This window comes from Coregonus clupeaformis, chromosome 6 (assembly GCF_020615455.1).
Source record: "Coregonus clupeaformis isolate EN_2021a chromosome 6, ASM2061545v1, whole genome shotgun sequence".
Lineage (NCBI taxonomy): Eukaryota > Metazoa > Chordata > Actinopteri > Salmoniformes > Salmonidae > Coregonus > Coregonus clupeaformis.
The window spans coordinates 11,976,994-11,996,991 of NC_059197.1; the positions used below are offsets into that span (position 1 = coordinate 11,976,994).

Genomic DNA, 19,998 nt, shown 5'->3' on the forward strand with positions numbered 1-19,998 from the left:
ACCAAATCTCTCTCCCCTCCTTTCTATCTTGTTGTCAATTCTCCCTCTTTTCTCTCTCTCTCTCTGTCTCTCTCTCTCTCCACATCCCTTATTTTAATTCTATTTCACATTCTCTTTGACACAGAATACACTGCATTCTTTGCACTTATGTAATTGGTCCTTCTATAAACTAATCAACCAACCCCTGTGTCTCTCCAGCAGGTTGACATTAATGAGAGGAGAGGAACCCGAGCCCATGCAGTGTGTGACTGAGTGTGAAGCTCTCTCCCTCTCCAGAATGAGTGTGTGTGCCGACGGCCCCTCATACCTGCGGCGGTGGCTGCTGACGGCTGTGTTTCTCTTGGCTGCTCTGCTACCAGGAACCAGCGGATGCCCCAAATCGTGCGCGTGCTATGTTCCCACCGAAGTGCACTGTACCTTCAGATATCTGACCGCAATACCAGGCCAGATCCAGACGGCTGTGGAAAGAATTAACTTAGGGTGAGAGTCAGACTCTAGCTCTCTCCGCTCTCTCTCTCAAATAAATTAAAAGGGCTTTACTGGCATGGGAAACATATGTTTACATTGTCAGAGCAAGTGAAATAGATAATAAACCAAATTTAAATAAACAATAAAAACAATTAAAAAATAAACAGTAAACATTACTCTCAAAAACGTTTTAAAGGAATAGAAACATTTAAAATGTCATATTATGACTATGTACAGTGTTATAATGATGTACAAATAGGAAAATAAATAAACATAAATACAGTGAGGGAAAAAAGTATTTGATCCCCTGCTGATTTTGTACGTTTGCCCACTGACAAAGAAATGATCAGTCTATAATTTTAATGGTAGGTTTATTTGAACAGTGAGAGACAGAATAACAATAAAAAAATCCAGAAAAACGCATGTCAAAAATGTTATAAATTTATTTGCATTTTAATGAGGGAAATAAGTATTTGACCCCTCTGCAAACATTGACTTAGTACTTGGTGGCAAAACCCTTGTTGGCAATCACAGAGGTCAGACATTTCTTGTAGTTGACCACCAGGTTTGCACACATCTCAGGAGGGATTTTGTTCCACTCCTCTTTGCAGATCTTCTCCAAGTCATTAAGGTTTCGAGGCTGACGTTTGGCAACTCGAACCTTCAGCTCCCTCCACAGATTTTCTATGGGATTAAGGTCTGGAGACTGGCTAGGCCACTCCAGGACCTTAATGTGCTTCTTCTTGAGCCACTCCTTTGTTACCTTGGCCGTGTGTTTTGGATCATTGTCATGCTGGAATACCCATCTAAGACCCATTTTCAATGCCCTGGCTGAGGGAAGGAGGTTCTCACCCAAGATTTGACGGTACATGGCCCCGTCCATCGTCCCTTTGATGCGGTGAAGTTGTCCTGTCCCCTTAGCAGAAAAACACCCACAAAACATAATGTTTCCACCTCCATGTTTGACGGTGGGGATGGTGTTCTTGGGGTCATAGGCAGCATTCCTCCTCCTCCAAACATGGCGAGTTGAGTTGATGCCAAAGAGCTCGATTTTGGTCTCATCTGACCACAACACTTTCACCCAGTTCTCCTCTGAATCATTCAGATGATCATTGGCAAACTTCAGACGGCTGTGTATATGTGCTTTCTTGAGCAGGGGGACCTTGCGGGCGCTGCAGGATTTCAGTCCTTCACGGCGTAGTGTGTTACCAATTGTTTTCTTGGTGACAATGGTCCCAGCTGCCTTGAGATCATTGACAAGATCCTCCCGTATAGTTCTGGGCTGATTCCTCACCGTTCTCATGATCATTGCAACTCCACGAGGTGAGATCTTGCATGGAGCCCCAGGCCGAGGGAGATTGACAGTTATTTTGTGTTTCTTCCATTTGCGAATAATCACACCAACTGTTGTCATCTTCTCACCAAGCTGCTTGGCCATGGTCTTGTAGCCCATTCCAGCCTTGTGTAGGTCTACAATCTTGTCCCTGACATCCTTGGAGAGCTCTTTGGTCTTGGCCATGGTAGAGAGTTTGGAATCTGATTGATTGATTGCTTCTTTGGACAGGTGTCTTTTATACAGGTAACAAGCTGAGATTAGGAGCACTCCCTTTAAGAGTGTGCTCCTAATCTCAGCTCGTACCTGTATAAAAGACACCTGGGAGCCAGAAATCTTTCTGATTGAGAGGGGGTCAAATACTTATTTCCCTCATTAAAATGCAAATCAATTTATATCATTTTTGACATGCGTTTTTCTGGATTTTTTTGTTGTTATTCTTTCTCTCACTGTTCAGATTAACCTACTGTCACGATCGTCTAAGGAAGCGGACCAAGGCGCAGCGTGTTCGAGCCGAACATGTTGACTTTATTAAATTAAAGCAACCACGAAAACAACAAACCAAATGACGATAGTGAAGTCCACAGTGACACTGACAGAACATGGAACAAAACCCCACAACCACAAGGTGAAAACACACAGTTTAAATATGGCTCCCAATCAGAGATAACGAGCCGACAGCTGACACTCGTTACCTCCGATTGGGAGTCATTTGAACAACCAAATACAACAACCTAGAAATAGACACAACAGAACTACCAACATAGAAATAAACACATAGAATGCACACACCCTGGCTCAACATAATGAGTCCCAGAGCCAGGTGTGACAGTACCCCCTAAAGGCGCGGACTGCGACCGCGCCTCAATACGGGCTAAACAAGGGAGGGCGGGGCGGGCATACCTCCTCGGCGGTGGCTCTGGCTCCGGCCTTGATCCCCACCTCCTCTGCAACCCCCAAAGTACCCCTGGTCCTGTCTAGCCCCGCTGGCCGGAGCTGGACTGACGACACGCGCCCCCTGGCTTGGTGCGTGGAGGACGAACGGGCCTTACCAGGCTGACGACGCGCACCACTGCCTTGGCGCAGGGAGCAGGAATGGGCCGGACCGGGCTGACGAGCGCACCCTTGACTTGGTGCGGAGAGCGGGACCGGGCCGGACAGGGCTGGCCGAAACGCACCACAGACTTGGTGCGGGGAGCAGGAACGGGCCGGACAGGGCCGACGAAACGCACCCTAGGCTTGATGCGTGGAGCCGGACGGGCCTCCCCAGGCTGACGACTCGCATCCCTGGCTTGGTGCGAGTAGCAGGAGTGGGCTGGATCAGGCTGACGGCTCGCACCCTTGGCTTGGTGCGAGTAGCAGGGACGAGCTGAACCAGGCTGACGACTCGCACCCTTGGCTTGGTGCGAGTAGCAGGAACGGGCTGGACCAGGCCGACGACTCGTACCCCTGGCTTGGTGCGAGTAGCAGGAACGGGCTGGACCAGGCTGACGACTCGCACCCTTGGCTTGGTGCGAGTGGCAGGAACAGGCCGGACCGGGCTGGCGACGCGCACCGTAGGTTTGGTGCGAGTGGCAGGAACAGGCCGGGTCGGGCTGGCGACGCACACCGTAGGTTTAGTGCGTGGAGCAGGAACAGGCCGGGCTGGGCTGGCGACGCACACCGTCGGTTCTGTGCGTGGAGCAGGAACAGGCCGGGCTGGGCTGGCGACGCACACCGTAGGCTTGATGCGAGAAGCAGGAACAGGCCGGGCTGGGCTGGCGACGTACACCGTAGGCTTAGTACGTGGAGCAGGAACCGGCCGGGCTGGGCTGGCGACGCACACCGTCGGTTCTGTGCGTGGAGCAGGAACAGGCCGGGCTGGGCTGGCGACGCACACCGTAGGCTTGATGCGAGAAGCAGGAACAGGCCGGGCTGGACTGGCGACGCACACCGTGGGCTTGGTGCGTGGAGTAGGAACAGGCCGGTCCGTACTGGGAACACACACCACTGGCCTTAACCGGGGATCAGGAACGGGCCGGACCGGACTGGTAACACCCTCAGTCTCTCACGCCGTGCCTCAACTGCTTCCCTCCCTCTACTCGCCAATGGCTCCCCGTAATCCGGTAGCCCTCTCTCCACGTCTCCCTGTGGCAGCCTCCTGCTGCCCAGCCACCAAAGCCATGTGCCCCCCAAAAACTTTTTGGGGTTGCCTCTCGTCCTTCCCGACGATGGCCCTGCTGACGCCGTTGCTCCTCTCTCGCCAGGGCCTTGATTCTCCCCCCAAGGTCCCTTGCCCCCGAGCATGTCCTCCCAGGACCACGATTTGCCCACCTGGGCCATCGCCAGCCTCTCGATCTCCTTACCCGGGCGCTTCCTCCCATGTCCATTCTCCTTGCTCCTGGACACGCTGCTTGGTCCCTTTTTGGTGGGTTTTTCTGTCACGATCGTCTAAGGAAGCGGACCAAGGCGCAGCGTGTTGAGCGAACATGTTGACTTTATTAAATTAAAGCAACCACGAAAACAACAAACCAAATGACGATAGTGAAGTCCACAGTGACACTGACAGAACATGGAACAAAACCCACAACCACAAGGTGAAAACACACAGTTTAAATATGGCTCCCAATCAGAGATAACGAGCCGACAGCTGACACTCGTTACCTCCGATTGGGAGTCATTTGAACAACCAAATACAACAACCTAGAAATAGACACAACAGAACTACCAACATAGAAATAAACACATAGAATGCACACACCCTGGCTCAACATAATGAGTCCCAGAGCCAGGGTGTGACACCTACCATTAAAATTATAGACTGATCATTTCTTTGTCAGTGGGCAAACGTACAAAATCAGCAGGGGATCAAATACTTTTTTCCCTCACTGTAGTGGTTGTATTTACAATGGTGTTTGTTCTTCACTGGTTGTCCTTTTCTTGTGGCAACAGGTCACAAATCCTGCTACTGTGATTGCACACTGTGGTATTTCACCCAATAGATAAGGGAGTTTATCAAAATTGGGTTTGTTTTAAAATTATTTGTGGGTCTGTGTAAACTGAGGGAAATATGTGTCTCTAATATGGTCACGCATTTGGCAGGAGCATTTGGTGTTTGTCCCATTTTGTGTATTTGTGGTCCTGGCAACTGCATCTTTTTTGGAACACAATTATTTTTATCTTACTGAGATTTACTGTCAGGGCCCAGGTCTGACAGAATCTGTGCAGAAGATCTAGGTGCTGTTGTAGGCCGTCCTTGGTTGGTGACAGAAGCACCAGATCATCAGCAAACAGTAGACATTTGACTTCAGATTCTAGTAGGGTGAGGCCGGGTGCTGCAGACTGTTCTAGTGCCCTCACCAATTCGTTGATATATATGTTGAAGAGGGTGGGGCTTAAACTGCATCCCTGTTTCACCCCACGGCCCTGTGGAAAGAAATGTGTGTTTTTTGCCAATTCTAACCGCACACTTGTTGTTTATATTGTTGTATGTTTTTCCCCAATCACCGCTTTCCATCAATTTGTATAGCAGATCCTCATGCCATATTAAATCAAAAGCTTTTTTGAAATCAACAAATTAGGGTGTGCAGGGTGAATACCTGGTATGGTAATTTGGTAAAAAGCCAATTTCACATTTGTTCAGTACATTGTTTTCATTGAGGAAATGAATGAAATGTGTTGTTTTTTTGTGTGGGTCTCTCTCTTTTTTCCTCTCCCAGTCTCTGTTTTCTTACCCTCTATGAATGCACATACAGTATATTTTAGTTATATATTAGACCGTTGATGTAGCATTTTGAGCAATAATTAATTTTTCGCTGCTAGATGGTTTTCCCCACTTTTCTGTCTTCAGGTATAACAGTATAACTGCATTGAGGGAGAATGATCTGTCTGGGCTGGAGCACCTGGAGCTGCTGATGCTGCACAGCAACACCATCCACAGCATCGCTGACGGGGCCTTTCAAGACCTCAAGTCCTTACAGGTATACCTACAGCACTGTCATAAACACCTGTTGATATACAGGTAACTGCCAAAAATAATGGAAACACTTGGGTAAATGAGGTATGCAAAGTATATTGAAAGCAGGTGCCTTCACACAGGTGTGGTTCCTGAGTTAATTAAGCAATTAACGTCCCATCATGCTTAGGGTCATGTATTGAACGGGTCACCATTATTTTGGCAGACCATTATTTTGGGCATTATTTTGGCATGCGTACAGTATAAGATGACAGGGCACATGTGAATGGTTAGCTGAGCCTGAAAACGATGTACAGTGCCTTCAGAAAGTATTCATACCCTTTAATTATTCCACATTCTGTTGTGTTACAGCCTGAATTCAAAGTTGATTAAATATATTTTTTTCTCTGACCCATCTACACACAATACCCCATAATGACAAAGTGAAGCCATGTTTTTAGATATTTTTGCTAATTTATTGAAAATGAAATACAGAAATATAAGTATTCACACCCCTGAGTCAATACTTTGTAGAAGCACCTTTGGCAGCGGTATCAGCTCTGACTCTTTCTGGGTAAGTCTCTAAGAGATTTCCACACCTGGATTGTGCAACGTTTGCCCGTTATTCTTTTCAAAATTCGTCAAATCTGTCAAACTGTTTGTTGATCATTGCTAGACGACCCTTTTAAGGTCTTGCTATTGATTTTAAAGTAGATTGAAGTCAAAACTGTTATTCGGCAACTCAGGAACATTCACTGTCTTCTTGTTAAGCAATTCCAGTGTAGATTTGGCCTTTTGTTTAAAGTTATTGTCCTGCTGAAAGGTGAATTCATCTCCCAGTGTCTGTTGGAAAGCAGGCTGAAACAGGTTTTCCTCTAGGATTTTGCCTGTGCTTATCTCTATTCCGTCTTTTTTTTTATCCTGAAAAACTCCCCAGTCCTTAACGGTTACAAGCATACCCATAAAATCAAATCACATTTTATTGGTCGCATAGACATATTTTGCGGGTGTTTAATGAAATGCTTGTGTTCCTAGCTTCAACAGTGCAGTAATATCTAACAATACACAACAAAACACACAAATCAAAAAAAGTAAAATATAGAAATTAAGAAATATAGAAATATTAGGATGAGCAATGTCGCAGTCCGGACAATAATATATATATATATATATATATATATATATATATATATATATATATATATATATATATATATATATATACTGAACAAAAATATAAACGCAACATGCAACAATTTAAAAGCTTTTCTGAGTAACAGTTCATATAAGGAAATCAGTCTATTGGAAATAAATTCATTAGGCCCTAATCTATGGATTTCACATGACTGGGCAGGGGCACAGCCATGGGTGGGCATAGGCCCACCCACTTGGCAGCCAGGCCCAGCCAATCAGAATTAGGTTTTCCCCCACAAAAGGGCTTCATTACAGAGAGAGAATACTCCTGAGCAGCACCTGTGTAATGATCATGCTGTTTAATCAGCTTCTTGATTACGCCACACCTGTCAGGTGGATGGATTATCTTGGCAAAGGAGAAATGCTCACTAACAGGGATGTAAACAAATGTGTGTACAAAATTTGAGCGAAATAAGCTTTTTGTGAGTGTGGAACATTTCTTTGATTTTTTTGTTTCACCTCATGAAACACGGGACCAACACTTCACATGTTGTGTTTATATTTGTGTTCAGTGCATATATATATATATAAACTACCATTCAAAAGTTTGGGGTCACTTAGAAATGTCCTTGTTTTTGAAAGAAAAGCATTTTTTTTTGTCCATTAAAATACAGTGTAGAAATCGTTAATGTTGTAAATGGCTATTGTAGCTGGAAATGGCTGATTTTTTTATGGAGTATCTACATAGGCGTACAGAGGCCCATTATCAGCAACCATCAGTCCTGTGTTCCAATGGCACGTTGTGTTTGCTAATCCAAGTTTATCATTTTAAAAGGCTAATTGATCATTAGAAAACCCTTTGCAATTAGGTTAGCACAGCTGAAAACTGTTGTGCTGATTAAAGAAGCAATAAAACTGGCCTTCTTGAGACTAGTTGAGTATCTGGAGCATCAGTTATTGTGGGTTCGATTACAGGCTCAAAATGGCCAGAAACAAAGAACTCTCTTCTGAAACTCGTCAGTCTAATCTTGTTCTGAGAAATGAAGGCTATTCCATGCGAGAAATTGCCAAGAAACTGAAGATCTCGTACAATGCTGTGTACTACTCCCTTCACAGAACAGCGCAAACTGGCTCTAACTAGAATAGAAAGAGGAGTGGGAGCCCCCGTTTTGATGTCTTCACTATTAAAAAATCAAGAAAAACCCTTGAATGAGTAGGTGTTCTAAAACTTTTGACCGGTAGTGTATATGATGGGATATATAGACATGATGGACAGTATGTGGATAGAATATGTTGTATATCTGTAGAATTCATAGGATAGAATAGTATATGTACAGCAGTCGTTGAATAGGGTGGACTTGACTAGAATACAGTATATACATATGAAATGAGTAAAACAGGATGTACACATTATTAAAGTGACCAGTTATTCCATGTCTGTGTACACAGGGCAGCAGCCTCTAAGGTGCAGGGTTGAGTAACCGGGTGGTAGCCGGCTAGTGATAGTGATTAAGTTCAGGGCAGGGTACTGGGCGGAGGCCGGCTGGTGGTGACTATTTAACAGTCTGATGGCCTTGGGATAGAAGTTGTTTTTCAGTCTGTTCGGTCCCAGCTTTGATGCACCTGTACTGACCTCGCCTTCTGTATGGTTGCGGAGTGAACAGGCCGTGGCTCACATGGCTGAGGTCCTTGATGATCCTTCCTGTGACACCGGGTGCTGTAGATGTCCTGGAGGGCAGACATTGTGTCCCTGATCATGCGTTGGGCTGACCGCACCACCCTCTGGAGAGCCCTGCGGTTGCGGATGGTGCAGTTGCCGTACCAGGCGGTGATACAGCCCGACAGGATGCTCTCAATGGTGCATCTTTAAAAGTTTGTGAGGGTCTTAGGGGCCAAGCCAAATTTCTTCAGCCTTCTGAGGTTGTCTGTGTGGGTGGACAATTTCAGATTGTCAGTGATGTGTACACCGAGGAACTTGAAGCTTTTGACCGCCTCCACTGCGGCCCCGTTGCTGTGGATAGGGGCGTGCTCCCTCTGCTGTCTCCAGAAGTCCACGATCAGCTCCTTCGTTTTGTTGACGTTGAGGGAGAGGTTATCTTCCTGGCACCACTCCGCCAGGGCCCTCACCTCCTCCCTGTAGGCTGTCTCGTCATTGTTGGTAATCAGGCCTACTACTGTTGTTTCATCTGCAAACTAGATGATTGAGTTGGAGACGTGCGTGGCTACACAGTCATGAGTGAACAGGGAGTGCAGGAGGGGGCTAAGCACGCAACCTTGTGGGGCCCCTGTGTTGAGGATCAGCGAAGTGGAGATGTTGTTGCCTAACTTCACCACCTGGGAGCGGCCCGTCAGGAAGTCTAGGACGCTGTTGTTGTATTGGATTTTCCCCAAACATAATGCTTTGTGTTCAGGACAAAAAGTGAATTGCTTTGCCACATTTTTTGCAGTATTACTTTAGTGTCTTGTTTCAAACAGGCTGCATGTTTTGGAATATTTTGATTCTGTACAGGCTTCCTTCTTTTCACTCTGTCATTTAGATTAGTATTGTGGAGTAACTACAATGTTGTTGATCCATCCTCAGTTTCCTCCTATCACAGCCATTAAACTCTGCAACTGTTTTAAAGTCACCACTGGCCTCATGGTGAAATCCCTGAGCGGTTTATTTTCTCTCCGGCAACTAAGTTAGGAAGGAGGCCTGTATCTTTGTAGTAACTGGGTGTATTGATACATATTGTGTGTAGGTCAGTGGCATTCTTTTTTTTTCATGCCATAACTCAACAAAATGTGGAAAAAGTAAAGGGGTGTGAATACTTTCTGAAGGCACTGTATACCATATGCCAAGGCCGTCACAGTCGCCAGATCTCAACCCAATTTAAAACACTTATGGGAGATTCTGGAGAGGCGCCTGAGACAGTGTTTTCCACCACCATCAACAAAACATCAAATGATGGAATTTCTCATGGAAGAATGGTGTCGTATCCCTCCAATAGAGTTCCAGACACTTGTGGAATCAATGCCAATGTGTTCTGTTCTGGCTGGTGCGCCCAACGCCCTATTAAGACACTTTATGTTGGTGTTTCCTTTATATACCACTTAGCAAACACTTTTATCCAAAGCGACTTACAGTCATGCCTTCATACATTCATTACACATCGGTGGTCCCGGGAATCAAACCCACTACCCTGGCATTGCAAGCGCCATGCTCTACCAACTGAGCTACAAAGGATATTTTGTGTGTGTACATTAGGTCATTAGTTAGTTGACTCATTTGATTCACCTTTACTCATATCCATCTACCAATGTCAATAGACTTCTGTTGGACTGAGTTTGTTAAATGTATAACCTACTCCATTCATAACCTCATATCATTCTTTGACAGAGCAGGCTTTTTCCCCAAGCTAGTGGAGCCAAAGAACCAAGCATGCTAAGACATTAACAAATACAAGTTCTTCCTTACAGTAACATCTTTCAAACAGCAACGGAAAGTGTAATTCATCTTGGGGAAAATAAACAGTCTTCGTCCATGGTGTTATTATTTTATTCCAGAAACGTTTGTAGGCCCTGAGGGTTAAGTGAGGGAGGGGTTTATAAAAGGCCTTGGAACTTTACAACTGCTTTGATTTACTCTTATTTAAAACCTTTCACAACAGCTGACTTCTGGAAGTGCTCCCAGGCAGAATAACCTCACATTACCTCTGGCCCGGATGATTTTAAGTTAGCCGTGGCATCACACTCTTGCTCCAGTGCTCCAGGGGTCTCTGTGTGCAACTATAATAATGTGTTTTTTAATGACGTGCCTTCAGGTCCTGAAGATGAGCTACAACAGAGTGAAGGAGATCAACAGGGACACCTTCCAAGGCCTGGAGGGCCTGGTGCGACTCCACGTTGACCACAACCGCATCGAGTTCATCAACCCGGAGGCGTTCTACGGTCTGACCGCGTTACAGCTGGTCCATCTGGAGGGCAACCTGCTCCAGCAGCTCCACCCGGACACCTTTATCACGCTGAGGCACAGCCAGGTGTTCAAGGTGTCCTCTGTCAGGATCATCCACCTGTCTGACAACCTCCTCACCAGCCTCCCCCAAAGACGTCTTTACTGGTTGCTCCCAGCTGGAGAACATCTATCTCCATGGCAACCCATGGTCCTGCGACTGTCGCATGGATTGGTTCCCAGAGTGGGCTGGGATAAATACAGGTAAGGCTACATTAGATTTCTGTCTGCAACCTTCTGAATATTTGATTTAACTGAGTACGCCCTGTTGGCAGTTACTGTGCATAAAATGGATCATAAGGGAATGGTTGGATTAACCCAGGCAAGATCTGGTGGAATCTCTACATGCATGAATTTATACCATGGAACAGAGTGAAAAATGTGTTTCTTCAGTAAATTTATGTTGTGTGGGACAGCCTCCAACAGGAAAACCATGCTTGTCCAAAGAAGAAGGATAAATCTTTATTGGATACAGATTGCTGGAAATACAGCTTTAAAAAAATCTCAGCATTACATGAAGTGGTACTTAAAAAGACTAAAAGACAGGAACAAAGCCTCTATTGTTTTATCAAAAATGTACATAAGCAAATGTAAATAGATCTAAATCTAAATTCAGATACTCATTGATAATTTCTGAATAACTACTTTGTGATTTAGAGCAGTATCATAAACAACATGTGAAATAGGGAACCAACCCCTATTAAATCATGACATAAAAACGAAATATCAATTCAGTAATTACCTTGTTTTCCAGGTGTGCTGAAATGCAAGCGAGACAGGAAGTATGCCAGAGGTCAGGCCTGCCCCGTCTGTGAGACCCCCTCTCCCACTCGAGGCAGGAGCCTCACCCAGCTTCCCCGTGACGCCTTCACCTGTACCAAGCCCTGGATCCACCCTCATCTGAAGCAGAGGAACGTCAGCCTGGACGAGGGGGATTACACCCCTGTCTCCCCCCGGGACTTCATCGCCCCCATCGGATCCCTGCAGATGAACCTGACAGATCAGTTTCACAATGACGCTTAGCCTTACCTGCACGGGTCCAGAGACCGTCAGCCATGGAGAACCTGACTCTAACCCAGGTGGAGGAGGGGGAGAATAACGTCACCATGCTCTCCGGTCACCGTCTCCACATGGCTGGTCTGTAATATTGACTATGACCACATCCAGCAGCTCTGGCGCATCCTGGCTACGCACAGCGACGTGCCCATGAGGCTGGAGAGAGGGCTGATGCTCTCCAGGACCCCAGACATGATCTACAAGTACAGCCAGATCAGACCAAAGGAGGGAAATAATGAAATCCACACAGACATCGAGGCTGAGATTAAGGCTTCACCCGCGTGGTTGATGCAGGAGAGGTCAACTTTCAGCTGGACCGCACCACGACCACATTCTCCACCCCTGCACATTAAGTACAGGTCAGAGGTCAACCTGCGTGTTGAGAACAAAGTGTCGCAGAGGAGGGACCGTTACAGCTGGACCATCATCAAACGAGACAACCAGACCCAGACTGAGCACGCTGTCCTCATAGGTGGGTGTTGGGCAGAGATACAGCCCCCCCCCCCCGATACGATGATTTTTTGATGCCTGTTGAAAAGGACTAAATCAAAGCCATGCATGGTTAATATGTACACTGTATCTTGTTCAAGACTGAGCACTCTGTCCTCATAGGTGGGTCCTACAGTACACAATGTGTAGTGGATGGGCATAGATGTGCCATATAATGTATGTAACATACTTTCAGAGCTACAAAATAGCAGTGTGCGTCATAAAAGCAATTTATTAATGTGATTCTTGTTGTAATTAAAGGTGGGGTGGTGGAGCTCAACTGCCAGACCTTTGGGGTGCCAAAGCCTTCTGTAGAGTGGATCTTATCGGACGGCAGTAAGGTGCGGGCGCCCTACTCCAGCGAGGACCGCAGGATAGTGATCACAGCTGATGGGAGGCTCACCCTGAGAGGGACAGACACCTCAGACGCTGGGCTCTACCGCTGCATCGCCACTAACTACCTGGACGCAGACGTGCTCAGCTTCCGGGTCACGGTGCTGTCTCCCGACGTGGAGGAGGAGGAGGTCAACGGGGTCAAGCTCTCACGGCCTCTGGGCCAGAGCCTGGTTTTAGACTGTGGGTCAACAGGCAGCCCTGATGCCTCGGTCCAGTGGATTCTACCTGACCACACAGTTCTTGATAAATCCTATGGCAACAGGAAGCTCTATAGGAATGGGACTCTAGGAATAAAAGATCTGACCTCCAGAGACAAGGGGTTTTACAGGTGTCTCAGTGCTAACCACCTGGGGGTGGACCTGCTGACTTCCCAGGTGACTGTCACTGGGGAGGGGTACAGGAAAGAGACGGTGATGGATAGAGAGGGGTCAGGGGTGGAGGCTGGGGTTGAGGTTGACGGGGGCATAGAGGAGGGGGAGGATTCCCACGGTGAGATCCCTTCCTTTAGCCCCTCCGACAGAACCATCAAGGAGTCAAGGACCATCACATCAGACAGGCCGTACCCCAGACTCAGGTCCTCCTCTCAGGGCAGGGGATCAGGGGGCTCAGGGGGGAGGCGGAGGGGCCCAGCCAGCAGTAGGCGCATATGGAGCAACAGGAGGGTCTTTGATCAAGCCTCCAGGAAAGTAGACCCCCAGAGATTTGCAGAGTTCATGAAGAAGGCTCAAGGTGGTTCAACAACAAAGACAGAGAGGGAGAAAGAAAAAGGAGATTCAGAGCCTGACATGTCTGGGGACGGGGATGCTGCTTCTGGGGAGGGGCTGTCTCATGAAGACAGACTCGTTGTTTTACCAAGCAGCGTCATGCCAACCCCAGATACTCCAGATGAAAGTAAGATGAGTGTAACTGCAAGCATAGAGAACGTAAACAATCAGAATAATGTCATGGCAACCGCCGCGAACAGTGAAACAAGTTTCACGACAACCATGGATATCCCAGATGACAGTCGGACTAGTTTCACTGTAACAACAGAAAACACTGACAGAGGCACGACAGAGTCATACACCCGGTCAGACGCCACACCCATCGAGTCCACATTCACCCACGGCCCCGACATCACAGGAAGAATCAGTGAAACTCAGAGTGAGACAGTCACACCATACATCCCCAGTGTCAGTAGGTCTAGTGGGTCTAGTGGTGAGTTGTACGATCTGGAGAGGAACACGACAGTACATCTGAGGCAACCCCGTCACCCTCCGCCTCACAGTGACCGACACCACAGACGAGACCCGGATCCTGTTCTCCGGAGAAGCACCTGCAGAACCGGAGACCTCCACCGGGCGGTGCAATCGCTCCTCACCGACCCCAACGTCACCCCCATGATGGACAGTCCCAGATCACCCCCAGAGAGCCTGAGATCCACACAGCCACTGACCCAGACAGCCAGACCACCTTCACTGCGGTCACCACCACCGAGAGAGCAGGATGAGATCACTTTCCACACCACCCAGAGGATCAAGTCCCCCCGTCTGCCTGCAGGCTCCACCATCATCTCCGCCAGCAGATCCACATCATCCCCCCCTAAGAATGGCCGAGGAGGAGGTGGAAGAGGGGGCCGGAGGAGGAACTACCCTGGCAGGAGGAGGTTCATCAAGCCCAACCGGATCACAGACATCCAGTCCATCCTGAATAAACTCAAACAGCCCACCACGGTGAAGAAGCGAGGCAACAACACAGTGTCCTACACTATGGAGCTGACCACAGGTACGTTATGTCATGTTGTTGAAATATGATATGTAGTTTCTACACTATGGAGCTGACCACAGGCACGTTATCCCAAGCAATAAAAAATTTTTCATAGAAGGAAATCAGTTAATTGAAATAAAGAAATTAGGCCCTAATCTATGGATTTCACATGACTGGGCAGGGGCGCAGCCATGGGGGGGTGGGCCTGGGAGGGCATAGGCCCACCCACTGGGGAGCCAGCCCCAGCCAATAAGAATGAGTTTTTCCCCACAAAAAGGGCTTTATTATAGTCAGAAATACTCCTCCTCAGTTTCATCAGCTGTCCAGGTGGCTGGTCCCAGACGAAGATGAAGAAGCTGGATGTGGAGGTCCTGGGCTGGCGTGGTTACACGTGGTCTGCAGTTGTGAGGCCGGTTGGACGTACTGCCAAATTCTCTAAAATGTCGTTGGAGGCGCCTTATGGTAGAGACATTAACATTCAATTATCTGGCAACAGCTCTGGTGGACATTCCTGCGGTCAGCATACCATTTGCACACTCCTTCAAAACTTGTGACATCTGTGGCATTGTGTTGTGACAAAACTGCACATTTTAGAGTGGCCTTTTACTGTCCCCAGCACAAGGTGAACCTGTGTATTGATCATGCTGTTTAATCAGCTTCTTAATATGCCACACCTGTCAGGTGGATGGACAAATGTGTGCACATTTGAGAGAAATAAGCTTTTTGTGCGTATGGAACATTTCTGGGATCCTTTCTTTCAGCTCATGAAACATGGGACCAACATTTTGCATGTTGTGTATATATTTTTGTTCAGTATACTATCGTCACACTTCAATACACTTATTAAAAGTGTACTTTAAATTCAAATGCTTTAATTTTAATTTAGTATATTCACTTAAAATACACTTGGAGTATTTTGATTTTTTTAAATAAAACTGCTTGTGAGTGATCAAGTACACTGTAAGTATACTTGCAAAAATATGAATACTCCTCGTATTTCTTCACATTTTGTTGTGTTACAAAGCGGGATTACAATTGATTTAATTGTAATGTGTTCCCAACAATGAACTCAAAATACTCTGTAATGTCAAAGTAAAAAATAAATAGTAAGATGAATAAAAATGAGATAACTAAAATATAGTAATTGCATAATTAATTAATTAATTAATTAATTAATTGCATATACTAAATGTAGTATTCAGCCCCTTTGTTTAGGCATAAATTAGTTCAGGGGTAAAATGTGGCTTAACAAATTACACATGGACTCACTCTGTGTTAAATAATAGGGGTTGACAGGGTTTTTTAATTACTAACCTTTCTTCATAAAGAAGGGCAGTGATTGGTAGATGGGTAACAATATCAAATCAGACATTGAATATCTCTTTACGCATGGTCAAGTTAATAATTATGCTGTGGATTATGTATTAAAACCACCCAGACACATCAAAGATATACAGTCGTCCTCCCGAACTGAGCTGCAGGACGGGAATGAAACTGCTCAGGGAATGTTACAGTGAGGCCATTGGTGATTTTAAAATGGCTACAGTGTTCAATGGCTGTGATGGGAGAAAACTGAGGATGAATCGACAACGCTGTAGTGATAATAATATTAATAATAATAATAATACAATACTGACGTGAAAAGAAGAATGAAAATATACAGAGTAAAAATATATTATTTTTATTTATGCCGCATCCTGTTTGCAACAAGGCACTAAAGTAATACTGCAAAGGAATACACTTTTTTGCCAAAATGCAAAGCCTTACGTCTGAGGCAAATCCAACACAACATGTCACTGAGTTAACTGCCTCCCTATTTTCAAGCATGGTGGTGGCTGCATCATGGTATGGGTATGGTTGACATCGGCAAATACTGGGGAGTTTTTCAGGATGAAAAGAAACAGGATGGAGCTAAGCACGGGCAAAATCCTAGAGGAAAACCTGCTTCAGCATGCTTTACAACAGACACCAGGAGAGGAATTCACCTTTTAGCAGGACAATAACCTAACACACAAGGACTTGAAGAAGACAGTAAATGTTCCTGAGTGGCCAAGTTACAGTTTTGACTTAAATTTGCTTGAAAATCTATGACAAGACTTGAACATTGCTGTGTAGCCATGATCCCTAACATCTTGACAGAGCTTGAAGAATTGAGAACAGAATAAGGGGTTCATATTGTATAATCCAGGTGCGTAAAGCTCTCATAGAGTTACCCAAGAAGACTCACCTCTGTAATTGCTGCCAAAGGTGTTTCTATGTATGGACTCAGGAGCTGAATACTTATGCAACAACTATATCTGAGTTATTTAATGTCTATCAATCTTGACAAAATGTAAAATAAAATATTTGTGTAGATTGTTGACAAAAAATTGCAATTAAATCAATTTTAATCCCACTTTGCAACAATAACATTTTAAGAAATCCAAGGGGTATGAAAACTTTTGCAAGGCACTGTAGTTTCAGTGGCAATAATGAGTTTTGAAGTACAGTGCCTTGCAAAAGTATTCATCCCCCTTGGCGTTTTTCCTATTTTGTTGCATTACATTGGAGTATCTGTCCATAGGACCACTTTAAGCCATACACTCCACAGAGCTGGGATTTACGGAAGAGTGGCCAGAAAAAAGCCATTGCTTAAAGAAAAAAATAAGCAAACACGTTTGGTGTTCGCCAAAAGGCATGTGGGAGACTCCGCAAACATATGGAAGAAGGTACTCTGGTCAGATGAGACTAAAATTGAGCTTTTTGGCCATCAAGGAAAACGCTATGTCTGGCGTTAAACCCAACACATCTCATCACCCCGAGAACACCATCCCCACAGTGAAGCATGGTGGTGGCAGCATCATGCTGTGGGGATGTTTTTCATCGGCAGGGACTGGGAAACTGGTCAGAATTGAAGGAATGATGGATGGCGCGAAATACAGGGAAATTCTTTAGGGAAACCTGTTTCAGTCTTCCAGAGATTTGAGACTGGGATGGAGGTTCACCTTCCAGCAGGACAATGACCCTAAGCATACTGCTAAAGCAACACTCAAGTGGTTTAAGGGGAAACATTTAAATGTCTTGGAATGGCCTAGTCAAAGCCCAGACTTCAATCCAATTGAGAATCTGTGGTATGACTTAAAGATTGCTGTCCACCAGCGGAACCCATCCAACTTGAAGGAGCTGGAGCAGTTTTGCCTTGAAGAATGGGCAACACAGTGGCTAGATGTGCCAAGCTTATAGAGACAAACCCCAAGAGACTTGCAGCTGTAATTGCTGCAAAATGGTGGCTCTACAAAGTATTGACTTTGGGGGGGTGAATGGTTATGCACGCTCAAGTTTTCAGTTTTTTTGTCTTATTTCTTGTTTGTTTCACAATAAAAAATATTTTGCATCTTCAAAGTGGTAGGCATGTTGTGTAAATCAAATTATACAAACCTCCCAAAAATCAATTTTAATTCCAGGTTTTAAGGCAACAAAATAGGAAAAATGCCAAGGGGGTGAATACTTTCGCAAGCCACTGTATTTTATTATTAATTTTTTGTCATTTAGCAGACGCTCTTATCCAGAGCGACTTACAGGAGCAATTAGGGTTAAGTGCCTTGCTCAAGGGCACACCGACAGATTTTTCACCTAGTTGGCTCAGGGATTAGAACCAGCGACCTTTCGGTTACTGGCACAACGCTCTTAAGCACTAAGCTACCTGTCGCTGTACTTTCTTAATTCTTGTTCAGAAGAGTGCAGAGAAAGTTGACAATGATAACGATTCTTTATTCCACATAAGGTAGCATGCACAGCTGAGGAACATGCTTCCTGAGAGTATACTTTTTCATATCTCAAGTAAATATACTTATGTATACTTTCAAAAAAGTATATTTAACATAAATGTCCACAAAATATATTAAAGTATACTTTCAAAATTGCATTTCCTAATGTTTTGCATATTACCCAGCATCCTTTTCTGCAGCTGAAGTTTTTATGTATAATATGATATTGTTCCTCATATTAACTTATTCAAATGTTTTCATGTTCATTTTCAAACTGAATAATGTTGTACTTTTAATTACACATTACATATGACACATTACACATTTTAATGAAATGTTAATTTATCACCATGTGAACAACTAAAGTGTGAAATGCCAGTTATCAAAAGTGTAACTTGTGATTTGCTGCTCCAGCCACAACTCCTTTGTAAATAGCATTGGCTGAGAAGATGCCTTGGTAAATGAAGGTCATCTTTACATGGCTAATTACAATAGCTAATGTGGTTAATGAGTAGAAGTGTATTTGTAAAATTATACTTGAAACATGTTATAGACGCACTTTCTTTGTAAAGACATTCAATAAAATGTTAGTACATTTCTAATTTATGAGAAATATACATACAATGTACTTAAGGTGTATTTGTTTCGCTCTTTATCCAATATACTAAGAAAAAAGTGTCCCAATTTAGGTAATTTTAAATATATTTAGCAGACACTCTTATCCAGAGCGACTTAAAGGAGCAATTAGGGTTAAGTGCCTTGCTCAAGGGCACATCGACAGATTTTTCACCTAGTCGGCTCAGGGATTAGAACCAGCAACCTTTCGGTTACTGGCACTACGCTCTTAACCACTAAGCTACCTGCTGCCCTTATAAACTTAATAAACTTAAATGCTAATAAAATACAAATACAATTGACATTAAATGTATTTAAAATTGTTCCAATTTAGATAATTTTAAATATACTTAAATATACTTATACTTGTCATGTTGTTGAAATATGTCATGTAGTTTCTTGTCTTTGATGTTGACATTATCTTTGTTAGTGAGAGTCTTGAGCTATGAGGAATAGCCAAAAGATGATGATGATAATGATGATGATAACGATGATGATGATGAAGATTATGATGATGATAATGATGATGATAACGATGATGACGAGGATGATGATGATAACGATGATTATGATGATGATGATGATGATAACGATGATGATGATAACGATGATGATGATGATGATGATGATGATGATAATGATGATGATGATGCTGATAATGATGATGATGATGATGATGATAATGATGATTATGATGATGATGATGACGATGATGATAACGATGATGATGATGATGATGATGATGATAGCAATACTGATGATGATGATGATAACAATGATGATGATAGCAATAATGATGATGCTGATGATGATGATGATGATGATGATGATGATGATGATGATGATGATGATGATGATAGCAATAATGATGATGATGATCATTGTTATTGTTGTTGCTATTTCAGACTGTGACTGTGATGAAGATGGGAAGAAGAAGACAGGTGGTCAGCGGGTCGTCACACCAACAACATCGCCTAAATCACCCAAAGTCCCTAGCTCCTCTCTAGGAAGAACAGAGAGGCCCATCTCTACAACACTGGACACTCCCACCACCACATACTCAACAGAGGCCCCCCACCACCACCACCCA

General features: G+C 44.7%; 1 pseudogene; it reads left to right on the forward strand.

The window, feature by feature from the left end:
- The first annotated feature begins 218 nt into the window (after nt 1–218).
- On the forward strand, nt 219–14,290 carry LOC123491060 (annotated as a pseudogene).
- Nucleotides 14,291–19,998: the final 5,708 nt, after the last annotated feature.